The sequence below is a fragment of the Onychomys torridus genome, chromosome 1 (assembly GCF_903995425.1).
Source record: "Onychomys torridus chromosome 1, mOncTor1.1, whole genome shotgun sequence".
NCBI classification, from domain to species: Eukaryota; Metazoa; Chordata; class Mammalia; order Rodentia; family Cricetidae; genus Onychomys; species Onychomys torridus.
In genome coordinates this window covers 167,568-177,336 of record NC_050443.1, presented here as the reverse complement: position 1 = coordinate 177,336, position 9,769 = coordinate 167,568, and the positions used below count along the sequence as shown (strand labels likewise).

General features: G+C 46.0%; 1 pseudogene; it reads left to right on the top strand.

The window, feature by feature from the left end:
- Positions 1 to 565: 565 nt before the first annotated feature.
- On the top strand, positions 566 to 9,465 carry LOC118579104 (annotated as a pseudogene).
- Positions 9,466 to 9,769: the final 304 nt, after the last annotated feature.

Here is a 9,769-nt window from a genome sequence, read left to right as displayed (position 1 = left end):
CAGTGTTTCTCTGTGTAGTCTTGGTGCCTGTCTTGGATCTTGCTATGTAGACCAGGCTGGCTTCAAACTCACAGAGCTTAGCTTGGCCCTGCCTCCTGAGCGCTGGGATTAAAGGCATGTGCCACCACTGCCCGGCCAGCTCCTGCTTTTTCTCCATCTCTGTCTCCCTGCCACTCTTTAGTTTTCTTTTCTGTTTTTTTATTTTTGGATTTTTGAGATAGGGTTTCTCTATCAGCCTTGGTTGTCCTAGAACTCGCTCTTTAGACCAGGCTGGCCTCGAACTCACAGAAATGTGCCTGCCTCTGTCTCCCAAGTGATCTGGTTCTCTCTCTCTCTCTTTTTTTTTGGTGACAGGGTTTCTCTGTGTAGCTTTGCACCTGTCCTGGAACTCACTCTGTAGTCCAGGCTATCCTCGAACTCACAGAGATCCTCCTGCCTCTGCCTCCCGAGTGCTGGGATTAATGGTGTGTGCACCACTGCCCAGCCTCTTCTTATTTCTAATTTTATTAAATTTTTAAAATGTGTTTGGATATTTTGTCTGCATGTTTGCCTGTGTACCATTTGCATGCCTGGTACTTGCTAAGGCCAGAAGAGGGTGTTGGATCTCCTAGAACTGGAGTTACAGGTGGTCATGAGCAATCATGCCGGTCCTGGGAATTGAACCTTGGTCCTCTAGAAGAGCAAGCCATTACTCTTAACTAAGCCAGCTCTCCAGTCCTCTAAAATATTTATTTTGTGTGTATGTGTGAGCATGCCCATGGTATGGCATGAGTGTGGAGGCCAAGGGACACTTGATTGGCTCACCTCTTCCACTGTGTGCGTTCAAGAGATTGAACTCTGGTTGTCAAGATTTGCAGCCAAATCGCCCCCACCTGCTGAACCATCTTGCCAGCCCTCCCATCTGTTCTCTTCTCTCTTTTAATATATTGAGACATATGATATATTAATATATATTAAATATTTTATCTTCCAATCATGTTTACATTTGTGCTTATGTGCTATGTGCACATGAATACAGATACCAGCAGAGGCATCAGAGCTGGAGTTACACATACATATGTGAGATACACATACATACGACATGTGCTCATACATATAAACAATGCTCTTACTGTGGGAGGGTATATGTTGCTCAGTGGCAGAGAGTTTTCTCAGTATGAACAATGCCCTGGGTTTGACCCCCAACACTGCTCTAAGAGAAAACCAAAAAGTAAAGCACACACGCTGGGCTTAGCGGTGTGCATTTGTAATCCCGGCACTGGGGAGGCAGCTGCCCAAAGACTAGCACAGTGTGAGGCCAGCCTGGGTACAGAGCAAGTTCGAGGTTCTCCAAGACTGCATATGCAGTTTGATTCTGTCTAACAAATAAGCACCCAGAACCAAAACGAAAAGCTGTGTGTGTGTGGTTTGGGGTGGAGATGTAGCTCAAGTTAGTTGCGTGCCTGGCTAGCATGGCTTGCCTGACCTCCCAGGGAGAAGGAAACAGGCGTCTATATTCCCCAGATAGGACACCAATGATGAACCAGCGTATCCTAGGCAATGTTCTATTGCTATAGTGAAACACTAGGACCGTGACAACTGTTGTTTGAAATCTAATAGGTCTTACAATAAAAAAACAAAACAAAACCCAGAACCAGATATTGGGGTAAATGCTGAAAGGTCACGAAGTAACTGCCTGGCCTCTATGTTTAATCTCCTGGTTTGTTCTGTTCTCTGATCTTCAGAGGTTTAGTCCATTATCATCAGGTCAGGAAGCATGGTGACATACAGATGGAGTTGGTAATGGAGTGTTCTACATCTGGATTGGCAGGCAACAGGAAGAGAGAGTGACACTGGGCCAGACTGGTACATTGACACCTCGCAGCCCATCCTGAGTGACAGTTCTCTAACAAGCCCACATCTACTCAAACAGGGCCACACCTTCTAATAGTGCCACTCTCTAATGACCAAACATTCAAATCTGTGACCCTGTGGAGGCCGTTCCTAGTCCAACCACCACACAGACATATCAGAAAGCCTCAATTCAACATCAAAGACATCCTCGTAGCTTTGTAGATGGAGTGCCCCTTCTACGCTCTAAATTCTGTACCACCTCCTTCAACCATAAGATCAGGTGCAGCTGGGGCAGAATTACATACATCTGGCAGAGAGGCAGGCACAAGCTAGACTGGCCGAAGTCTCGGGTTCAAAGTCAAGGTAGATGATCTTACTCATCCCATGGTTCTAGGAGGAAACAGACATCGTTAACAAACCAGAGTCTCCTATATTTAAAATGGTAACAACTCTTATACTCAGAGGACAGCATCCTAGGAAACATATAGGAAACCTAGTTTTAATTCCCAATGCATGGTGTCATACACCCATAATCCTAAAAGGCATGAGGATCATGTTGTCAAGTTCATTCTTGGCTGTATGCCACACTTGGATATGTAGCTCAGCAGCAGAGTGTTGTTGGGTGTTTTTATTCTTTTGGGGACCCACCACCTAGCTCCCAAATAAATCGTACATAAGCTTTGTTTCTAGCCATATTTCCTTAACTTAAATTATTCCATCTACCTCTGGGCTTTTCCAATTCTCTTTTCTGTAATTCTTACTGCAGGGTTTGCTGTGTAGCTGGGTGACTGACCCCTGAAGTCCTCCTTCTCCGGCTGCTAGATCGCCTCTTTCCAGTTTTCTTCTTCTTCTCTCTGCCTGCCAGCCCTGCCTATCCTTTCTCCTGCCTTGCTATTGGCCGTTCAGTTCTTTATTAGACCATCAGGTGTTTTACATAGACACAGTCACACAGCTTCACAGAGTTAAACAAATGCAACATAAACAAAAGTAACACACCTTTTTTTTCTTATCAGCTTGACACAGTATAAACTCTTATCCTAAGACTGAAATGTTGCTGGGTGGTGGTGGCACAGGCCTGTAATCCTAGCACTTGGGAGGCAGAGGCAGGTGGATCTCTGTGAGTTCGAGGCCAGCCTGGTTTCCAAAGCGAGTTCCAGGACAGGCTCCAAAGCTACAGAGAAACCCTGTCTGGAAAAACAAACAAAAACACACACACAAAAAAACCAAAAAACAAAAAGAGTGAAATGTTTCATTGAGGCTTGCCCAGTAATTGAGCAAAACCAAAATTTATTATAAGCCACAGTCATTCTAGGGTCCCCCATGCTATATAGCCTCCCTGGTTCTGTGGGCTACAGTCTGATTGTTCTTCTAGAATCTACTTATGAGTTGAGAAACTGCCATACTGATTTCCACAGTGGTTGTACAAGTTTGCACTCCCAACAGTGGAGGAGTGTTCCCTTTGCTCCACATCCTCTCCAACATTGACTGTCATTAGTGTTTATGATGATAGCCATTCTGACAGGTGTAAGGTGGTATCTCAGAGTCGTTTTGATTTGCATTTCTGATGATTAAGGATGTTGAGCATTTCTTTAATTGATTAAGGATGTTGAGCATTTCTTTCAGCCATTTGAGATTCTTCTTTTGAGAATTCTCTGTTTAGCTCTTTAGCCCATTTTTTAATTGGATTGTTCAGTAGTTAATGTCTAATTTCTTGAGTTCTTTATATATTCTGGATATCAGCCCTCTGTCAGATGTGGGGTTGATGAAAATCTTTTCCCATTCTGTAGGCTGTCTTTTTGTCTTATTGACCATGTCTTTTGCCCTGCAAAAGCTTCTCAGTTTCAAGAGGTCCCATTTACTAATTGTTGCTCTCAGTGTCTGTGCTGCTGGTGTTATATTTAGGAAGTGATCTCCTGGTAACATACCTTAAAATAATATTCTACTACATCAGAGTGTTCTTAGCACATGGAAGTCTCTGGGTTTATCACACCAAGATAAAAGGGGCAGATGAAGTAGCTTGGTGGCAGAATACCTAGTTAGGATGGTACGGCGCTGGGTTCAATATGGATTGCTATTGATAATAAGTGATATAAGAATGTCTCCCAACCTGTGGGAGTTGGAGGCAGCAGGATAGCCATGAACTCTAGGCCATCTTGGGATACATAGTATCAGTCCAAGCAGACTATATAGGAAGACCCAGTCTCAAAAAAAAAAAAATGTCAACTATTAGTCATTATTGTTTTTAGCTTTTTCTTTTTTTGTTTGAATAAGGAGGCACAATGTTTGAATGGGAAGTCTGAGAGGTGATTGGGAGACCCCAAGATGGGTCGGAGCCAGTATATGGCAGGGTCCCGGCAACAACCAAAATGGACCATTTTATGGCCCTCAGGGAGACATTTGGCATCCTTAAGGTCAGGGTACAGGCTGAGCAGGAATGATGGCATCATGTGGTTGGTGTTGGTATAAATTTGAGACATAGGCAAGATGCTGGTAAGGGGCCCTGGTGGTATAGTCTCCTTATTCTGGGATGGATTGGTATTGATCCCACCCTGAAGTGACTGCTGGTGTTGGCCTTGAGGTGACTGCTGGTGTTGGCCTTGAGGTGGCTGTTCGTGTTGGCCTTGAGGTGGCTGTTCGTGTTGGCCTTGAGGTGGCTGTTCGTGTTGGACTTGAGGTGACTGTTTGTGTTGGACTTGAGGTGGCTGTTCGTGTTGGCCTTGAGGTGGCTGTTCGTGTTGGCCTTGAGGTGGCTGTTCGTGTTGGCCTTGAGGTGACTGCTTGTGTTCCGCTTGAGTTGATGGCTGGCATTGGACTTGAGGTGACTGCTTGTGTTCCACTTGAGTTGATGGCTGGCATTGGACTTGAGGTGACTGCTTGTGTTCTGCTTGAGTTGATGGCTGGCATTGGACTTGAGGTGACTGCTTGTGTTCTGCTTGAGTTGATGGCTGGCATTGGACTTGAGGTGACTGCTTGTGTTCCGCTTGAGTTGATGGCTGGCATTGGACTTGAGGTGACTGCTTGTGTTCTGCTTGAGTTGATGGCTGGCATTGGACTTGAGGTGACTGCTTGTGTTCTGCTTGAGTTGATGGCTGGCATTGGACTTGAGGTGACTGCTTGTGTTCCGCTTGAGTTGATGGCTGGCGTTGGACTTCAGGTGATAGCTGGTGTTGTACTTGAGGTAACTGAAGTGGGACTGGAGGTGACGGTTGGCGTTGGACTTGAAGTGACTGCTGATATTGGACTAGAGGTGACAGCTGGTGTTGGACTTGAGGTAACTGAAATAGGACTAGAGGTGATGGCTGGTATTGCAGCTGAGGTGATGGCTGGTATTGCAGCTGAGGTGACTGCTGGTATTGCAGCTGAGGTGATGGCTGGTATTGCAGTTGAGGTGACTGTGGAAGTTGGAAGTAAACCAATTGCTGCTGTTGCGCTTGGACTTGAGGTAACTGCTGGTATTGCTGCTGGACTTGAGGTGACGAATGGTGTACTTGTTTCTGCTGAGTGTTATATTTGACTCTCTTGCGTTTTGCGCGTTGGTTCTTGAACCAAACCTAAGTAAGTGGAAAAGTGAGCCGGGGGTTAATGAGTGGAGACTGACTTCAGAAGCCTGCGACTGTTGTTCCATGAAAAGGCAACTTCTAGGTGAGAAGGGCCAACCCTGCACCTCTGCCACATTTGTTCTGCACTTTTTTTTTTTTTTTTTTTTTTTTTTGGTTTTTTGAGACAGGATTTCCCTGTGTAGCTTTGCGCCTTTCCTGGAACTCACTTGGTAGCCCAGGCTGGCCTCGAACTCACAGAGATCTGCCTGCCTCTGCCTCCCGAGTGCTGGGGTTAAAGGCATGCACCACCACCGCCTGGCTGTTCTGCACTCTTATTCTATACCAGGAGCAGAAACCAGAGGTTGTGGGGACAAAGAAGGTGTCAAGAATCAGAAAGCAGGAATGAAGGACCAAGTGTGGTAGCATACACCTCTGTGAGTTCAAAGCCCCATCTCTGTGAGTTGGAGGCCAACCTGGACTACACAATGAGTTTCAGGCCAGCCAGAGCTATGTAGTGATACCCTGTTTCAAATAAAAAAGATGAACTCTGGCAGGGCAGGGGTGGCCATGCCTGTAATCCCAGCACTCGGGAGGCAGAGGCAGGTGGATCTCTGTGAGTTCGAGGTCTACAAAGCTACAGAGAAACCCTGCCTCTAAAAACCAAAAAAAAAAAAAAAAAAAAAAAAAAAAAGAACTCCAAGTTCAGTGAGAGATTGTCTCAAGGAAACAAGGTGGACAGCCATAGGGGAAGACACTTGATGTCTTCCGTTAGCCTCTGCATACTCAAGAGTGCAACTCTAACACACTGCATATGTGCATATGAGAGAGAGAGAGAGAGAGAGCGCGCGCGCGCGCGCGCGCGCGCGCGCGCGCGCGCACACACACACACACACACACACACACACACACACACACACACACACACACACACCAGGGCGAGAGGTTTCCTTGGACTCCCTAAGCAGCCAAAAGGTCTTATGTAACTCTCTACATAGCAGAGGGTGACTTTGAACTCTTGGTTCTCTTTTATTTCTCCAGTGCTGTGCTTGTCCCACTCTAGCAGGTTTATAGAGTTCTGGGGCTGGGATCCAGGTCTTCATGAATGTTAGGCAAGCACTTTGCTGACTGAGCTATATCCCCAGCTCCACCATTCTGTGATGTGAAAATCCTATGTGTCTATATATTTTCGGGGGAGGGGAGTCACACCATTTGAGAGGCTGCAGTAGTAGATTGTGGTGAATGGCTAACCTGTGCTACATAATGAGATCTCAAAAAGAGTTGAGGGAAAACTGGTATTTCTCCTTGTCTACCTGTCACTCACAGCCATTTTCCTGCCATACTTGCTCACAAAGCATCTTTCTTGCTTGTTTTTTTTCCCTCAACTTTTTTTTTTTTTTTTTTTTTTTTTTGAGCTGAGGATTGAACCCAGGGCCTTGCGCTTGCTAGGCAAGCACTCTATCCGTGAGCTGAATCCCCAACCCTTCCCTTAACTTTTTAACGTCTTAACCAAAGCTTCCTCTCCCTCCCCTGTTTCTCCACCTTGTCTACTCCTCTACTGTTGATCTTCAGATACAGGTGGGTATTCCCAAAATATGTACCTTGCTTGTTTTTTTAATAGAGGCTAGCACATGCTTATGATTGGGATCTGGACAGAGGTTTGTGGCTTGGAAAGCCAGGGCTTTTGATCGCTGAGATTGGAGTAAACTCTGGAATGATTGCCAGTGTTTGAGTTTAGAAGAGCCAGGTATAGCTGCTGTTTTTTCCCTTTGGCTCTTTGGGGCCCTGCCACACAGCTTCCAAATAAATACACATGGAGTCTTATGCTTACTTGTGAATGTCCAACCTTAGGTTGGCTTCTTTCTAGCCAGCTTTTCTTAAATCATCCTTTGGCCTTTTACCTTTCTCTATTTCTGTATACCTTTCTTTACGTCTCACTCTGTGGCTGGCTGTGTTACCTGGGTGGCTGGCCCCTGGAGTCATCCTCTTGCCCTTTCTTGATCTTTCTTCCCAGATTCCTCCTCCTGTTTACTCTCTCTGCCTGCCAGCCATGCCTATCCTTTCTCGTGCCTTGCTATTGTCCCTTCAGCTACCTGGTGTGTTTAGACAGGCACAGTAGAGTTAAGCAAATGCAACATAAAAGCGTGCAACACATCTTTGCATCGTTAAAACAAATGTTCCACAGCATAAACAAATGCGACACATCTAAAATAATATTCCACAACAGTTAGGAAGGAAGCTTAACGTGATAGAAAGGGGCACTCCTGGCCAACCTGCAGGACTGTGGGATCCATCTTCAATTGTAAGGCCAGCTCTTTCCTGAGCTTGGGGTTTGGATATGGGTTCTCCTCATATAACCTCTTCAGTATTTCCAGTTGTTTCCGAGTGAATATAGTTCGTCTCCTATGTAGATCGCTTTGGGTCTCATCTGGGAAAGATAGAAAGACAAGACAAGAATAGACTTTGGGGGCTGCTATTGGCACCTGGGCTCTCGCTCCTCCCGCCCATCCTCCTGCCGGCCGCGGGAGGGCCGCCAGGGTCCTGAGCTGCACAGGAGCTGCAGGCGCAGTGCACGCTCTGCCGCCTACGGATCCCGACCCGAGCCGGGCTGCCGGGCAGCTCGAGACAGGTCAGATCGCGATGCGGGCTCGGCCCTGCTCTCGCTGCAGCAGGAGGACCAGGAGAATGTCAACCTCGAGAAGGTGGCGCCAGCCCAGCAGCCGCGGCCACAGGCGGAGCTGAAGGCCGGCAGCAGCTGAAGGCCGGGAACGCATGGGGAAACGCGCCGCAGCAGAGACTCAAGACCCGGCGAGTCGCACCTCTTAAGGGCCTTCCTATAAGGGATGACATGTCGCTGTTGGTCCTTCTTGGAAAGCAAACAGTAAACAGCTTGCCTTTACTATTCATGTGAATGAAGCAGAAGAGACCCAGAAGAGGCCAGCTGAGCATAAAGAAAACACAGTGTGGCCGGGCGGTGGTGGTGCATGCCTTTAATCCCAGCACTCGGGAGGCTGAGGCAGGTGGATCTCTGTGAGTTCGAGGCCAGCCTGGGCTACAAAGCGAGTTCCAGGAAAGGCCCAAAGTTACACAGAGAAACCCTGTCTCGAAAAACAAACAAACAAAAAGAAAGAACGAAAAGCAGTGTGAAGATGCCCTGGTTTTCAATGCTGCAGTCTCTTTACCCGGAGCAAGAAAACCACTGGTACCCCCTTTTAAAAAAAATTTTAATTTAATTTAATTTTACATATCAGCCATGGATTCCCCTGTCCTCCCCCCTCTTGTCTCCCCCCCAATCCACCCCCCACTGGTACCTCTTGACTATTCAATGGATGGCAGTTTTGAATGAAGTACCCGACTATCATGAAGATATTCACACATACCTTAGGGAAATGGAGGTTAAGTGTAAGCCTAACGTGGGTTATATGAAGAAGCAGTCAGACATCACTAACAGTATACAGGCCATCCTTGTGGACTGGCCAGTTGAAGTGGGAGAATAATATAAATTACAGAATGAGACCTTGCATTTGGCTGTGAACTACATTGATCGGTTCCTCTCTTCCATGTCTGTGTTAGGAGGGAAGTTTGAGCTCGTGGGCACTGCTGCTATGCTGCTAGCTTCAAAGTTTGAAGAAATAATACCCCCCAGAAGTAGCAGAGTCTGTGTATATTACAGACGATACCTATTCCAAGAAGCAGGCTCTGAGAATGGAGCACCTAGTATTGAAAGTCCTCGCTTTTGACTTAGCTGCGCCAACAATAGATCAGTTTCTTACCCAATACTTCCTGCACCAGCAGCCTGCAAACTGCAAAGTTGAAAGCTTAGCAATGTTTTTGGGAGAATTAAGTTTGATTGGTGCTGACACACACCTAAAGTATCACTTATTGCTGGTGCTGCCTTTCATTTAGCACTCTCTACAGTCACAGGACAAAGTTGGCCTGAGTCATTGGTACAAAAGACTGGATGGATATACCCTGGAAAGTCTTAAGCCTTGTCTCGTGGACCTTCACCAGAGCTACCTCAGTGCACCACAGCATGCCCAACAGGGAAAAGTACAAACATTCTCTTCTTAACCCGCCAGAGACACTAAATATGTAAGATTGAAAGACTACCTTTGCTTAAAATGGGGGTCACTCAGAGTTCACACTGTACAGTTTTTATCTTAAGTTTTAATATTTTACAATCATTTGAGAATGTAGATGGTATAGCCACAGGCAAATTATAGTATCCATTGCTTTTCAAATAGTTTTAATTTGTACATTATCTTAGATATTTGGCTAATTTTAATTTTGTTAACAGTGGTGCTGCCAACTGTCAGGATAAGAATAAATTAGTTTGGAAATCTTTGCAAGTCAAAGTTAATTTGAGATAAAAAAAAAGATAAGACTGATAATGTCACTTG